This window comes from Thermobia domestica, chromosome 4 (assembly GCF_964235325.1).
Source record: "Thermobia domestica chromosome 4, izTheDome1.hap1.1, whole genome shotgun sequence".
NCBI classification, from domain to species: Eukaryota; Metazoa; Arthropoda; class Insecta; order Zygentoma; family Lepismatidae; genus Thermobia; species Thermobia domestica.
In genome coordinates this window covers 92,250,371-92,266,549 of record NC_137457.1, presented here as the reverse complement: position 1 = coordinate 92,266,549, position 16,179 = coordinate 92,250,371, and the positions used below count along the sequence as shown (strand labels likewise).

General features: G+C 34.1%; 1 long non-coding RNA gene across 1 annotated transcript in view; it reads left to right on the top strand.

The window, feature by feature from the left end:
• LOC145683335 (uncharacterized) overlaps positions 1–13,709 on the top strand; it is a 271,619-nt gene extending 257,910 nt beyond the window's left edge. Inside the window, exon 4 of the long non-coding RNA XR_014131051.1 lies at positions 13,569–13,709. This is a non-coding gene — a long non-coding RNA (uncharacterized LOC145683335). The remainder of the gene's footprint in view (positions 1–13,568) is intronic.
• Positions 13,710–16,179: the final 2,470 nt, after the last annotated feature.

Genomic DNA, 16,179 nt, shown 5'->3' with positions numbered 1-16,179 from the left:
TAAAACCAATTTTTAAGCAGACTTTTGAACAAAATTTTCAAACAAAAATTTTCACAAAACATGAAAAATCAGAAATTTTAAAAGAAAAGTTTACCAACAAAATTTTGAAACAAGAAACATTCAGAAAAAAATTCAAAGAAAATTTTGAGACTGATTTTATCAACAAAAGTTTGAAAAAAATACAAAACAAAAATTTCTACTAAGATGATTTCACGGTTAACCGTCTAAAACTATCCGGAATTTAACTCTTCACTTAAAAAATAAACAGTTTTTATTATATTTATCAGTGACTCCAAAATGTTGAATGAAAATATTCAAACAAGAATTTTACACAATAATAGTTAAATGTTAAACAAAAGTTAAAACTGAATGCAACATGAATTTGAAAATCCTCAAACAATCAGATTGCATGAAAGATCGTGATCAGCCAATAAAATTGCATCATCAATAACTTTGCTAAGGATCAGATTACATCACCTTCTGACTAAATTTCAAAATGTAGCATACCACATATCATATTGCCTTTAGACTATGAGACTCAACTACAACTTTAAGACTAAATAGGATAACCTATCAGATTTCTAAAGATCAAGGTAAAAAGCCACCACCAATGATCTTGCAGATCCCAATTCGCAAATGTAAAGAATGGTCCTAGGTACTTCTCACGATATATCTAAGTCTTAGAATAAAACATATAATTATATGTTGTAGTTAGCTCTCAATCAGCTCAATAACCTCCGTCAATAGTTTACCTTAGCATAACCAACTGTTTTCTAGAAGTGTGTTATTTGATATTTCTAACGAATTTTTAAAACGAAATGAATCCCTGTACCCTACCTCATCAGGGTCAATCACGTGGTACAGGGTATTGCTTGCGTTTATATTTTGACACACAGGCGATAATATTCAAGACCAAAGACGTAATTTAATTTTGACAATTATCAAAATATCTTCCCAAAGTTTCAGAAGAACGTATCAATGTGCCAATATCCAGGACCCATAATCATATTATAGGTCAGTAAGTGACCACGTGATCATATTAATACTTGACAATGATTTACCCAAGCTGAACCACCAAAATCTAAGAACATTTACCAATTATTGATTTAACAATAAGAAATATACCGTCCGAAATTTATCATTGCTGAAGTATACCAAGGTCTTCTGAAAGCTAATGAAGCCCGTACTCATATGAGGTAACAAAGCCGTATAAAAAAATAAAATTGTCTGATAACCTTCAAATATATATCTTTGGCCATAAAAGATACACGAACATATACACTGGGTACTAGAGAACGTTTAGAGAATTTTCTTATATGGTAATTCACAAATCAATTTGGTAATTTCTTATTTTGTAATCCTATGTACCCCAAATAGATAAAAGGGGAATATGAAAGTAAACATGTAGTACAAAGGAAATGACCCCTGTAACACTCATTTAAGATGTTAATTCCTTATCGTAAGGGGTGAATCACTTCGGAAACTTACATTTTTGACAATGTTTTACCCGCGAAAGAGAACGAGATTTATAATGGTATTTATTAGGGTCCTATACTGTTGTGCCAAATTGCGCAGTTTCTAATTTTTAAGGGGTGAACCAATGTATCCCTCCTTAATTATCTTGTACCTATATCCTTCGAAAGAAAATAATTCTCTGTACACGTCAGTATAATCATACAAAGTAATAAGATTTTAAGAAAAGAATTTAATTGTGTCAATAACCAAAAACATGGTTGTAATAATTTTTGGCAATTATTTAACCGTAAAATGGAGGGAGATAGATCATCGAATTTTAGAACTAGTAAAACATATAAGAGTCCTATACTATTATATCATTTTTTAAATTGGATGATTTCCAAAATTTAAGGGTGGGCCAATATAACTCTGCCAAATTCTAGGATGGATGCATCGATGTACATATACCTTAAGAAATAGAATAGATCTCTGTACATTACCACAGAATCACAAAAGGTAATAAGACCTCATACCTCAAAAGGAAGAAAATTGGTCAATAACATCCGAAATTTGACTGCTAGAATTTTAACCCATGAAAGGAAACGAAATGATCCTCCAAATTTATTAGGATCCTATAGTACTACGATATTAAATGTTTAAATTTGTCAATACTCAAAATATAAGGTAATAAGACCTTATCAAAGGGGCAACAACCTCGTTAATTTATTTTTACCCATGTAAAGGACAGAGGTTTACATACAAATTTAGAGAAGTATATATTGAGGTCCTGTACATAGATACCAAATGCTTAAATTGGACAATTTCCCTGAATTGAGCAGGTGAGTGAAATTACTCCTTCAAATTTTTAACCGTGCGCACCAAATTACCCACGTCTTAAAATAGGGAATGGACTCCTATGTATCCTCATATAACCATATAAAAAATTGGACCTCGTCAATAGGTAAATTGGGCCAAAAACAAACACTTGGCTTACGTTTATATTTAGAAATGTTTTACCCATGAAAGAGAACGAGATGGACCACCTAAATTTTTAGTGATCTATGCTTTTATACGGTCCTATGCTATTGTATGAAATGTTTAAAATGAGCAATTTCTAAAATTTAAGGGGTAACCATGGTAGCCCTCCAAAATTTTTAATGGCTGCATTAATGTACCTGTGTCTTATGAAAGGGAGTGGACCCTGTACACTCCCACATAACTATATAAGGTAATGAGTAATAACATCTAATCAAAGGTGATAAATTAGTTCAAAAACCTCCGAAATTTCAATTTTCTGTCAATTTTCTACTCATAAAATGGAACAAGATGGACCAACAATACTGATAAAGGTACACACTATGGCCATAGACTACCATACCAAATTTTTAGATTAGTAAATTTCCAAAATTTACGGGGTGTTGTCCTATGTAACCTTGCGAAATATTAGGAGGTGCACAAATGTACCTCTGCCCAAATCTAGAGAAGTGGTCTTAGGTACCTCTACGTCATTGACTCCTGGTTAAGGTCACTAACCTTTGATTTATGATGTCACAAAAATTTTTGCTGACTCAGTTCGCCATACTGCGGGGAGTACGACATCAAATGATATCAAAAACTATGTGTATTCATAATAAGATAAAGAAAGAATGTATTTATAAGCACTAATAATACTTAATGTGGCACTCGTATTTTTTTTTCTAAAATAAATATTCGAAAGTCGCAAGTCCGGTTCCGCTCTCAGTACAATTCTTGGGCGATCGGCACGTTTTGATTTGGCATCGGAGTACATATGTGTAACTCCAAAGGATGTGCTGACGTTAATGGTAAGTATTTATGCATGTGTTATTCATTCAATAATTTTAATGGGTACAACAGCGTAAATTCGTAATTCGAGATTAGTTTCATTTCCAAAACATTATATTATACGTAAATAACAATTACACAAGTAAATATCGTAAAAAATTAATTCATAATCTCATTAACAACGCGCACAATTTCGTGACTTCAATTCCAAAACCCAATTGCGCTAACTACTCGCAGTATAATTACAATACATGAAATGCACTTATAATAACTGATAAAAGTGAAAATAAGTACGTTACGTGCAAAGTTATAGAATATTTAGTTACTTTTACGCGCCAACACTGCAAAAATCATTAAAAATAAAAACAATAAACAAAATCTATCCATTTAGCTGAAAAGGTGTTAGTGTTATTACTCTCATTACAGCTAACACTGCGGTTTGATATATGGATGTCCTCCACCCCTATTTTACTGCATCATATAATGCCTAGGTTCAAAGCGTAATATTGATATTCAATATGTACAGATAATACAGGAACTCGACCTTTGTGGTAGTTTCAATATAAACCGAAAATATTAAACATTTTAATTCGTAGATAAGAAAGAAACATTAAGCTATTCTTCACATATGTTGTATCTTCACACTACAGTAAATGCACAACTGCTGGATACAGTTTTCAGTTTTACCGAAAAACAGTGTGATAAATTTCCGTGAACTTGGCTCCATCGGTACTAATGTTAAAACATATCCCAAAAATTAGTGCAGAACTGGTGCTTATGACCTACAGTGTTAAAACAATTTTAGTTTCATACAAACGTCAAAAGATACAAAAAATAAATTCTTCGTGGTACTAGATTCATGCTAGTCCTACCCACTAAACCAATTGAGATGAAACCCATACACAAAATTAGTGTCAAATTAGTGCTGACAATGAAAACCGGAAATATAATTTATGATATTGTCAGAAGGTCAAAAGATACACCTTATTAGCAGCATGCAAGGACATATTCGGTACTACATTTTTATGATTAGATAAACAACACTAATTTACTTCCTAGATGGTGTTATCCACTTCAATTTCTTACAGAGTTTACAAAATTAGTATTGTATTATTGATGGAGGGAATTAATTTCGCTGATTTTGTTATGTTTGTGTAACGGCATATTTTTTGTCTTGTAAGTATTCAGCACTAATTTGGCAATCACTTTCAGCACATTTTAAAATTTTTGCTGATATGGATATCGTAATCTATTTTAATTAAACACATTGAAAAAATTGTGTTAAATTTATGCTTAGGGATGAGCAGAAAATCTAAAATTATCTAGGTATTACTATAGATAAATTGGTTCGGTATTTAAGATAGAACTGAGAAGCGTGAATCTATCCGTGCTCTTCTATGTGATAACTATAAATCGTATTAGACAAAGCTAAATTGTTCTTAAACCGAAATAAAGAATGAGGGAGCATATAATTGTTCTGGAAGCAAATTTCCCAGTGTATTTAATTAATGGTTAGGTGCAGTATGCCAAAAATCGTGGGATTTAGTTCCATTTGAGTCATCTATTTGTTTTTCGTTCCTTGTGTAACTGAATTCGTACCTCTGGGAAAATTGCTAGCTTAAGAATCAATTCTTTTACTAGATTCGTTAAAATACAAAACTTATAAAAAACATTAGTGCTGATCACTGAGTATAGAAAGAGAATTTATGCTCTGCTAAAACGAAGAAAATGATTTTAAATTTCTATGCACAGAAGTTTGAACCTACTTTTTAAAACACATGTCAATACTAGTGCTGATATTGTGCTGATGAATTAGCATAAAAGTACAATTTGTGCTTTACTCATTACGGAGGATTCAATCGAGAGTTTGGATGATGGAGACGGGAGCTTAGATATAGTTCTAGCTAGTTAGAGTGAAAATTATGTACAAAAATGTATATCTATACTGCTAAAATTAGGCTAATTAAGCAGTAGAATGAAAATTATGTATAAAAATGTACATATCAACTATGTACATACTTAAACAGCAGACAGATAAAGTGTGTGTCTTTTTTACAACACAGAATTTGACGTCAATGATTAGAAAGGGGCAGAAGGAGACTGAACTTATCCATACTTAGACCAGCACTAATTTTAAAACATAGGCAAATAATTAATGTTTAAATTGTAATGATTAATATGCAGCAAAATACCATTTTTGTAGTTCTTACAACATATGAATATGTCTAGCGCCTGGAAGAAGGATAGCTGGAGCCAGAAATTAAGGATATCTACTTAGAATGCAAATCGTGTAAAAAATATAGTTATAGTTATACTAATGTAAACATGAAAAAATAGATTTAAACAGCAAATATAATGGCGAAATTGACGTCAATTTTTTTTTAAAAAAAGGAACAGAGAGATGAGACTTAAACTTTAGCAGGTTAGAACAGAGACCATGAAAGAAACTAGTGTTGAAAATCTTGGAATAAGAAATGCTGTACTCATATTACAACGGAAAATTGACTCGAAAATTTGGATGTCGGAGGAGAAGAATGATCTTGACCTCTTTCAGTTACCTGATCGTAAAGGATTTGGTTTTATTTTACTTCAGTATTCCTTACAACAGGCTATCTGAGATGTTGACTTACAACTAAATATGGGAATTGAGCAACATCAATTTTGACGTTTGAATGGCAGACCTTTATTAAAAATGATTATAGGTTGTCATTATTAACTGGGCTCTAACTTTTAACATTTGTTTTAAAATTAGTGCATGTGTGAATGCTGATGAGCGCAAAAGTGTTTGCCTTACAGTTTTTGCAAGAGTCTTGCATGCAAGAGTCTTGCAAGAGAAGATGACCAGAAATCTCGACGCAAGACTAAGACCAAGACCAAGGGGTGCAAGACGAAAACCATACCTACAAGACTAAAACTCTTGCGCTTGAGTCTTGAATAAGTACCGATACTACTTGAATTTTTATAGAATGTAAGAAGGAAGAGGAAATATCATTACATCTTGCACTTGAACTTCTTGGCTTCAGTAAAAATGCTGTTGGAATGTGATCCCAGTTGTTCATGCAACCCGTGTGAGTCGATCTTACCTTGTAGCATATAGCAACAAAATGTCGTTTCTTCAATCTGTTCGCATTTTCTGTAGTCGTTACTCGTTTTCAAGTCACACAGAAAAGTCATCTTGCTCCAAGTGAGCTTCTTTGGTGGACAAACACCGCGTGTGTGGATTTTCTAGGGGATCTTCCGATTCCTCCAACATTCTTCATTGCACCATTCAATTCATTTCTCATCATCACCCTCTCCCTTAGACTCAGTACATAATCGTGGAATGTTAAACTATATATTTAATTTCATTTCAAATAATAGTGCTGGTGTTCTAAAACTCGAGAGAAATATTGAATTCAACATCAGTAATCCCGCACACTATATTTGCCGACTACATTTGTATGGTCTTGGCTCCGAGCCTGAAGCATCCGTAGGAAACTTTAAATGTGTACTCTTAAAATTAATATCGAAATAACGCTTTCATGACATTGACAAAAACGTAGTGCATGCGACTGCACGTCTGATTTCACGGGCGGATGCTTATACGTTGAATAATTGTTTATCAACATAACTTTTAGCCTCCTTATGTATGCGGCACATCGAGGATTGAGCGATATAATATTATACAGCAATAAATAATCAATATTCACAAGTGAAAGCGATTTTGTAGTTATTTCAAAAACTTGGAGTGTGATGCCGTTATTTTAACTAACTACTTAACTGACTCTATAACTTATCAAACCCGAAGGTTCAATGCCGCGTTCACAAAAGCTCTCCACTGACTTGTATTCTTAGCTAACGGCATCCAGTTTTTACTTTGTAATCCCATCTCTGCGAGATCCATCTTAATATTGTCCTTCCATCTGCGCCTACGTCTTCCTACGTCGTTTTCCGATTGGTCTTCAAGTTAAGACTTTGAAAGCGTTTCTACTTTCTTACATTCTAGCTACATATTTTGCCCGCTTAAGCCTCGTAGACTTGAGGACCCTAACAATGTTGGGCAAACCGTATAAATTATGTAGTTCCTCGTTATGAAGTCTACGCCATTCCCCATTCCCGTTCCTCTTGGGTCCGAATTTTCTTCTTTGGATCTTGTTCTCAAATATTTTCAGCCTATATTCTTCCCTCAGAGTTAGCGACCATGTTTCGCAGCCATGCAGAACAACAGGCATGATTACCGTCTTGTATATTTTAAGCTTAAAATTCCTCGAGAGGATTCGAGAAGACAAGAGATTTTCAACCGAATAGTAACACGAGTTCCCTTCTTTTAAGTGACATTTAATTTCTTCGTAAATATGATTTTTCTCTGTTAATATTGATCCTAGATATTTGAAAGTATCCACTTTACGAAAGGTATTATTTAATATTTTAACACGTCCATAATTTGCAGTATTACGGTCCTGACGCACTTCAATGTGTTTAGCTCTCTCTGCATTTACTTCTAAACCCATGTCAATGCAAGCTTTTAATAAGATCTCTGCATATGTTTCTATTTTTCTCCTATTGTCTCCTATTAAATTTACATCATCAGCATATGTCATAAGTTGGTGAATACCGTTCAAGTCTAGGCCCTTTTTGCTATCTTTGATTTTCCTTATAGAGTATTCCAGAACAAAGATAAATAATAATGGCGACAACGCATCTTCTTGTTTCAGGCCATTTTCGACGTGAAAGCCCTTGGACAAAAATTTTCCTACCCGGACTTTACTTTGGGATTCATTTAAACATATCTTAATTAATCTAATTATCTTTCTCGGTATTCCAAGTTCTGTAAGAATGTTGTATAATGTTTCTCTCCTAACCGAGTCGTACGCCTTCCTAAAATCAATAAATAGTTCATGTACCCGGGTATTGTATTCCCGTTTTTCTTCAAGTAGTTGTATTTGGCGAATGGTAAATATTTGGTACATAGTTGATCGATTTCTTCTAAATCCGCACTGATAATCTCCAATAATTTCATCTGCGTATGGTGTCAATCTTGCTAATAGTATGTTTGAAAGGATTTTATAGGATGTTGACAGAAGAGAAATGCCTCGATAATTATTAGTTAGTTTTGTCGCCATTCTTGTGAATTGGGGCAATGAATGATTCTTTCCACTATTTGTTGCAATTCTTCCCTGTTCCAGATATGGAGATAGAATGAGTTTGTGTATCTTGTTCCACAAGGTTTCGCCTCCAGCTAAAATAACTCAGCCGGATATTTTGTGTTTCTTTAATGTCTTTATAGCGGTTTCTACTTCTATTCGGTTGGGTTCTGGTATATAAGGTCCTGCGGTATGTATCTCCTTTCCTCCACGCACACTAGTTTTTGGTTGCGTGTTAAACAAATTGTAAAAAAATCTTTCCATCTATTTAAGACGCTATCCGTATCAGTGAGTACTGTACCGTCAAATTTCTTTAATATATAAGTACGAGGTTGATAGCCTTTCTTAAATTCGCTGATCCCCTTATACATGTCCCAGGTGTTTTTATTTTTATTATTATATTCAAGTTCCTTAATTTTAGCTTTCACGAAATCGCGTTTCTTTGTTCTAAATGTTTTGGAAGTTTCCCACCTGATATCTTGGAAACTGTGTGTAGTTATTTCATTCGGATTTTGTAGCCAGCGTAATTATGCCCGTTTTCTCTTCTCTGCTAGTTTAATGCATTCCTGGTCAAACCATGGTTTGTTCCTACGTATTTTCGCGTGTCCCAATTTATCTTTTGCTTAAATTGTAATGCTAACTCTAATTTTAATTCAGGTATCCTCATCACTTGTGCACTCCGAATCTTCTAAAACAGAGAATCTATTCGAAACTTCAATCTGATATTCCTCTCTTACTTAACTCTCTTCTAATTTCTTTAAACTGCATCTACTAAAGTGATCCGTTATTTTATATTTCTAATATTGATCAAAACTATTTATGTAAATTAAGTCTCCACAAAAGAAATAGATATTTGAGTCGTTTTCAATTTTCCCTCAAATTATTCCTAAATATCAAGAATTTTGGATACATTCGTTATTACTTTAATTTTTCTTTCTCTTTTTTGGCCAACATTGCTAAACGTTTCATCATCATCATCATCGTAGGTTTTCTGCCATTATTGTCAAGTCACTTGCTGCAACTGAGAAGTTTCGAAGTATGGTCCTCAGCTACTCTCTTCGTCTTGACGTAATAAGTTTCTGTCATAATAACTTCCTTCAACTACAGTTTCCTTCGCCCTCTCCCTCTCCTTCCATCATACACTCTTCCACGTCTCTCATAATACAGTTACTCTTCAGCCAATCTACGAACTAGTTCCGCTTCCTCCTCTTTATTACATCTAAAATTCTTCTTTTTGCCCCTTCTGCCACTATTTCTAACACCTGATTCGTTTTACTTTCATTCAGCTAATTGTCTTATTTTTTTCTTCATGCTTACATTTCGAAACCCTCCAATTTTTTCCATCTCTTTTGTGTAATGTCCATATTTCTGTACCATAGATTATACATTGCAATCAATAAAACAAAATGTCAATATGTAATTGAAAGTTATTTCAATATAAACATTATCTATCGTCATAGAAAAGAAAAATATCTGATGCCTTTAAAGTGTAAAAATAAATTTGCAATTCATGGTATTTCAGTAATCTATGCCGTCTTGATTTTCTTTCATACGATTCAGGAGTAACCTCCCCACTTTAGGAACCAGTGGAATATTGGATCTGTTAAAGATATAAATGATCACGAAACGTTGTGATTTATTTTACAGGTAGTGAAGTGCGGGCTCGCATTAAAAAAATAAAGGTAATTGCCTATGTTGGAACTATCATCATACATACACGAAGGTAAATTATATTACATGTAGAAACATACATTTTATTTCCGTTGCTTTTGGGGCATTGTAGAATTTATTATCCCTCATATTCAGAGTGAAATTTACCTACGAAAAGCATAAGATTTCTTAAAAGCAAGACTTGCAAGACTCTTGCAGGCAAGACCAAGACCAATACAACACGGGTCTTGATCTTGGTCTTGCATTTGCTCATCACTAAAATCAACGTTATTGTACCCCCACCAACTTTTAATAATTCGGCACAATTACTTTTAGTCTACGTTATAAATTAGTGGTCACGATACCGAATGAAAAAGTAGTGCTACGTATCCAATTATAAAATTAGGGATGGATTAGTTTATTTAATGATGCTATCAATCAAGATTTCAAACATATTTTGGTCTTCAAATAATGGCGCTAATTTCTTTTCTATGGGGTATCATCAGTATTAATGAATTCTTGCAACGGTTTCATCTCAATCGATTTAGTGGGTGGGGCTAGAGTAAACCCAGCTCCAACAAGAATCTTTTTGTTTCCTTACGTTTCCGTAACAGGAAAACACTATAGGTCGTCAGCACTAATTGCACACTAATTTTGGCATAAATTTTAAAACTAATGCATTTGTGGGTGGGTCATATTTGCGGACATGTTTAATAAAGTAACTATGAGAAATGATTGAAAGAAAAACCTACTATTATCCTTAAGCTATCTCGAAGTGAAAATATAATTTCCGAATCAAAAACAAACGCTACACTAACTACGCTGGTTAACCCTTAACTACCGAAGTGCGATATATGATACCACTGCTTCATTTTTAATTGGCGAATTTTAGTAACTAATTGTTTCTGGGTTTCGTCCCCTTAGGTAGCTTTCATTCATTACCAACAATGCTCACAACCGCGCTTAGTCGTTAGTTAGCTGCCGTGAAGAGAGCATTGTTTGAATAAGCGGTATCAGATAACGGATTTTTTGGTGCACGTGACACTGTTTTCATACCTTCTGATTGCTGTTTATATTGCTGTAATGACTTCGGTACCAGTGTGAGTACTGCGGACCCGCCGTATGATTCTGTTGTTGATGAGTGGCTAAGTGAAGGTCTCGGTGACATTGAAGACGCAGAAATACATTATTCTTCTGCTATTGAAAGTTAACACGACACAGCATCAGATCAGAGTGAAGAGACTTCAGAAGATGAAGTATCAGTTAATGAAATAAAATGTTTATTAAGGAAATTTTAAATGCAATTTTTCTTCGGAAAAAAAATGGATTAAATGGTTACCCGAGCCATTTCACAGTAGAAACACTCAAACCCAACGACACAACGTTATAGTTCAACTGCCAGGTTTAACAAAGCGTGCTCGTGTTCTTGGTACAAAAGTAGAACCGATAGACTGCTGGAGACTACTCTGTGATGATGACATGCTGAAACGAATTATTGAATTTACTAACCTTAAGCTACGAAGGGAAAGATAGAAAGCCCAGACTTATCCGACATGCGTGATAATGATTTGATAGAAATGAAGGCTTTCATTGGTATACTTATCTACTCAGCCGTCTTCAAGCCTTACCAAGAGGATACAAGAACAATATGGGCAATACATGGAACAGGTCGCAACATTTTTCGTTGTGTCATGAGTAGAAATTGTTTTGAAAATTTACTTTCCAACCTACGCTTTGATGACCCATCATACCGACCTATCACGAAAATCCAGCAGAAGCTACATCTGAAATTTGCAAAAAATTAGAAAAACCTGTCAGGAACAATTGGTGGATGAGATGCTGGTGAGGTTCAGAGGCAGATGTATATTTAAGGTTTATATGTCGAAGAAGCCCTGCAAATAAGGTATGTAACTTCAGGTTCTGGTCGACTAGAAAACTCATTACTTCCACGATGAATATATTTATGTTGGTAAAAACTGTGATGGAGCCACACTTCCACCAGCTGATAAAAAAATCTCTGCCGACCCACTCTGTTATCCGTCTCACAAGGAAAATAGTGAACACAAACAGGAACATTACGATTTATAATTGGTATACTTCAATTGAAGTTGCTGATGCCTTACTTACCCGAGGACTTACGTTTGTTGATACAATGCGCCAATAGAACCGTCAAATTCCTTCACAGTTTAAACCTGATACGCGACGTCCAGTAGGAGGCTCAATCTATCTATCTAAAAGACTCTTGTATCATATGTGCCTAAGAAAGGAAAGAGTGTTATCCTAGTGTCGACAACGCATAATACACCCGAGACCTGTACTGTGACAGGGAAACCTGAAATCAACATATTTTAAAACAAAAACAAAGGTGGTGTTGACAGTCTAGATGAAAAAATGTGCCAATTTAAGAACTCGACGTTGGCCGATAGCAATTTTTTTCCGGATTTTGGACATCAGTACTGTCAACTCTTATGTTCTCTACTACAGATATCGCGACAATGAAGGATTAACAAGATCTGCTTTCATGGAGAAACTGGTGAAATCTCTAGTTAAGCCTCATATGATAAGATGAATTGAGGACTTTCACTTAACAACTGAACTACGAGCTTGCATAGGAATAGTCCTTTAGGTTAGAGCTTCTGTTGCTTCCGTAACAGATCGGAGAAAGACTCGAGAAGATGACCTGCCATTTGTGTGATCCAAAAAAGAAACGTAAGACACTATATGTGTGTGTTGAGTGCAAGAAGCCAGTGTCGAATGCACGAGGAAAATTTGCAACAAATGTATGCAGCAAAGAAATGAGAGTCGTGTAGGCCTACAATAAAACAAATGCTCCTGCGGCATATTAGTGATGAGATGGTGTTTTATATAGGCCTGTGTTTTATTTTTTTTACAATTGTCTCCTATTAATATTTTCGTTATTCGTGGAACCAAATTTCTTTCTTTATATGTATACTTCCTATCAAACGAAGGCATGAAAAAATATGGTACTTCCATGAGCTCCTGGATCCTGTATTTTCGAAACATATTTTGGAAAATAATAATAATATACCACGTTATAGTCGTACGCTTAAATAAAAGTCAAATAGAAAAGAAAACTGTTGATCTTCCCTATTATTGCAATGATTAGATAAGTACATGTAAAATGTTACTGTTTTGCAGCCATTAAAATTAAATACTATTTAAACGCCTTAAGTTATAAATTTCTGCTAATCTAGCTCCTAAAGAAGTTGGACAAGGCAGTAGTTATGAAGTAAACGTAAAAGGGTCCGCATTGGAATTTTCGTAACAAAATGGTGGAAATACAAATACAGCGGTAACAAATACAGCTCGTCTAGGGGAGTATGTCATACATTTTGTAACTCGGTGGTTAAGGGTTAACAGTTATCTGAATTGTGTTTGTTATTTATACGTTTCTTCGGACAATTATAAGGTTGCATTATACTTATACAATAATATATTATTGGTTAAAATGAAATCTTAGAAATTTGTTAATTACGTACTGTAGTTTAATACTAGAATGTATTTTTCTAATTCCAGGGTTTCCAGGATAAAGAATTCACATAAAAGTCGCAAGTTACTTGGCTAGATATGTAAATCTAATATGTACTGAAAACATTATGTGGCGATATTATATTATAAATCTTGTGTGTATGAGGAAATAAACTTACGTAAGCAGAACCTAATTTAGTTTTACTACACCATCTCTCCCAACAAATTTTCTATTGAAATAAAGAAGTTATTTCAACATTACGGAGTACACATGAATTTCTGCATTTAGTCAAAGGTCACTAAAAATGCACTTTACAATTTTCCATGAAACCATCTAGAATTGATACTGCTATGTAGAAAGGTACACTGAAAGCAGAAAATTATATTAGAAAATTATAGTTAAAAGTTATATACATTATGGTACATTAGGATACTATATACATTAATATAACAGGTAAAAGTTGTTATATGTATTTGTATGAAGTGGGAGTTATATACATTTCTCTCTGTCATTACCCTCCCAAAATGTTAGACACTCCATATAGCATACGATGCCTAGAGATGGCTTAATCTGGTGGTAAAAGAGTTGTAAAATCTGTACAAAACTTGAACTTCAAGGCAGCTGTCCTACACGAAGCATTACGTTACCATCTGCACCTCCATAATTTGAGATAGATTTAAAACTTGAATTAATCTAATGCTATCCTTAAATCTCAAGTCTGCGCTAAAGTTGATAGACTACTTTTGTATATCATTTATAAAACAAGGAGGAAATTCATGTGAAGATCAGGTGTATCTTAAGTAAAGTTAGTACAGAACGGTTGCAGTAAAGGTTGAGATAAACATAACTTTTCATGTGCATTAAATATAAGTATTACATTATGTCTCTTGCACAGAGAAATACAATAATACGTTCTAAACTTCAACGCTGTGCGGGAACTACAGTGCGTCTACCTGTATATATTGAATTGGAGAAGTGCAGTGCACTTAGTATGCAACAAAGATAAAAGATTGTCCTTAGATTTTAAGCGTGTTCCTAAGTTGCAACAGATCCAAAAGTATGAGCATATGTAATGTAAGCTTTGAAATCGCATTGCGTTATCGCATTTATTGTTCTGAATATCCGAAAAAGGTTAAACCAGAAATGTTATTTCATTTGAGTTGCTTGATTCATATTCGTATAAAATACTCACACTGTTTTTGTACTTCACATTGTTTTTAAAGTCATTATTTATAGAAAGGGTCAGTGTGTCTCATGCCAAACGTTCAACCTAGCAAGCCAGGCCACTCAATGTTTATTGTCCACGACTGCACGCAGCTAACTCCTTCATAATTGGGGATCTTCTCCTCGATTTCAACATGAGAACGCACCATGCTTTGCTGACAAGAATTTAAGTTAGCCTCGAAACGATCTGATTATCTACGAACTTTTCCAAGGCTAAAATATTTTAGAAAGCCAGGACAAGTTTCGAGTATTAAAAATGATGCGCAGTAAAAATGACAGGCACCGGTTTTTTTTCCACTCCACAATTTTTTGGGTCTGCAATTTCTTCTGCTTTCTATTTTTCCGCTCTAAAAACAACCATGTCGTTCATCCGCTTGCCATTTGCACCAAGAATCATTAAACGTTGCATTGATTAGAACTTCAGTTTATATTAATTGCACAACTTCTCAGGTAGAGAAAGAGGCAAATTTAGTCTATAATAATTAACGATAAAACAATAGAAACTGGAAATAAAGGCAAGAACATATTAGAGCTCCCATCCCGGCATTCACCCGAAAACCCTAAGAGAACCACAAATGGTCATTCCCGAACTGAATCGTGGAGCCTCCTGATTGCGGAGGAAGAACACTAACCACTACCCTACGCTTGATCAGGATCTCTGAAGTAAGAGAGAGTTGGATAATATTACTTTTTATAAAGCTTGTTAAATACATGACTGAGAAAAGCAAAAGAAACTGTTCCTTTCAGGGGGATGACCTGTGTTATTATCCCTAGACAGTGATAATTACTCTTCCTTCACCTCCAAAATTCTTCTAGACCAGAAATTAACAATAGTCTTCCTTTCATGAATATAAAAGTACCCCTATCGAAAAACTATCATTATTAATTGGTGAGATCTTTTATGCGAAAGATTCTAGAAAGAAACTTGTTGTGAGTATGTCATAATCAGTTAATTGAGAGACTGCTCTGGTTGGTTCTCCATTAAAAAACAGGAATTGTAATTTATATTGAATATTTTTATGTGATTGTAAATGCTTCAAAAGAATAACCTCAAATGGTCTGTTATTTACCTATCACGTTCCATACTATCAAGGATTTTTTCTTAGTAGAAAAAGGAAAGAAGTAGGGACATAAAAGGTGCGGAAATCAAAGAAGAAAGGCTCATTGTTGAACTTCGAATGTGTTCCGTGCCAAATTGTGTGTTTTCTTCTGGTATTTTTTTTTTTATAAGAATCATCTAAGGAACCTTTAACACTTCTATTTCATTACGAAATTCTAATCAGTTTCAGGAAGTTAAGCTCATGGGTTTGTTTGGCATAGGATGAGTTCAATTACTTCACAGAGAGAGAGAGAGAGTAAAAACTACAAGTGATTAATAATAATAATAGTAATAATAATAATTGTCAATGTTACAAATTAACTAAAGCTTTAATG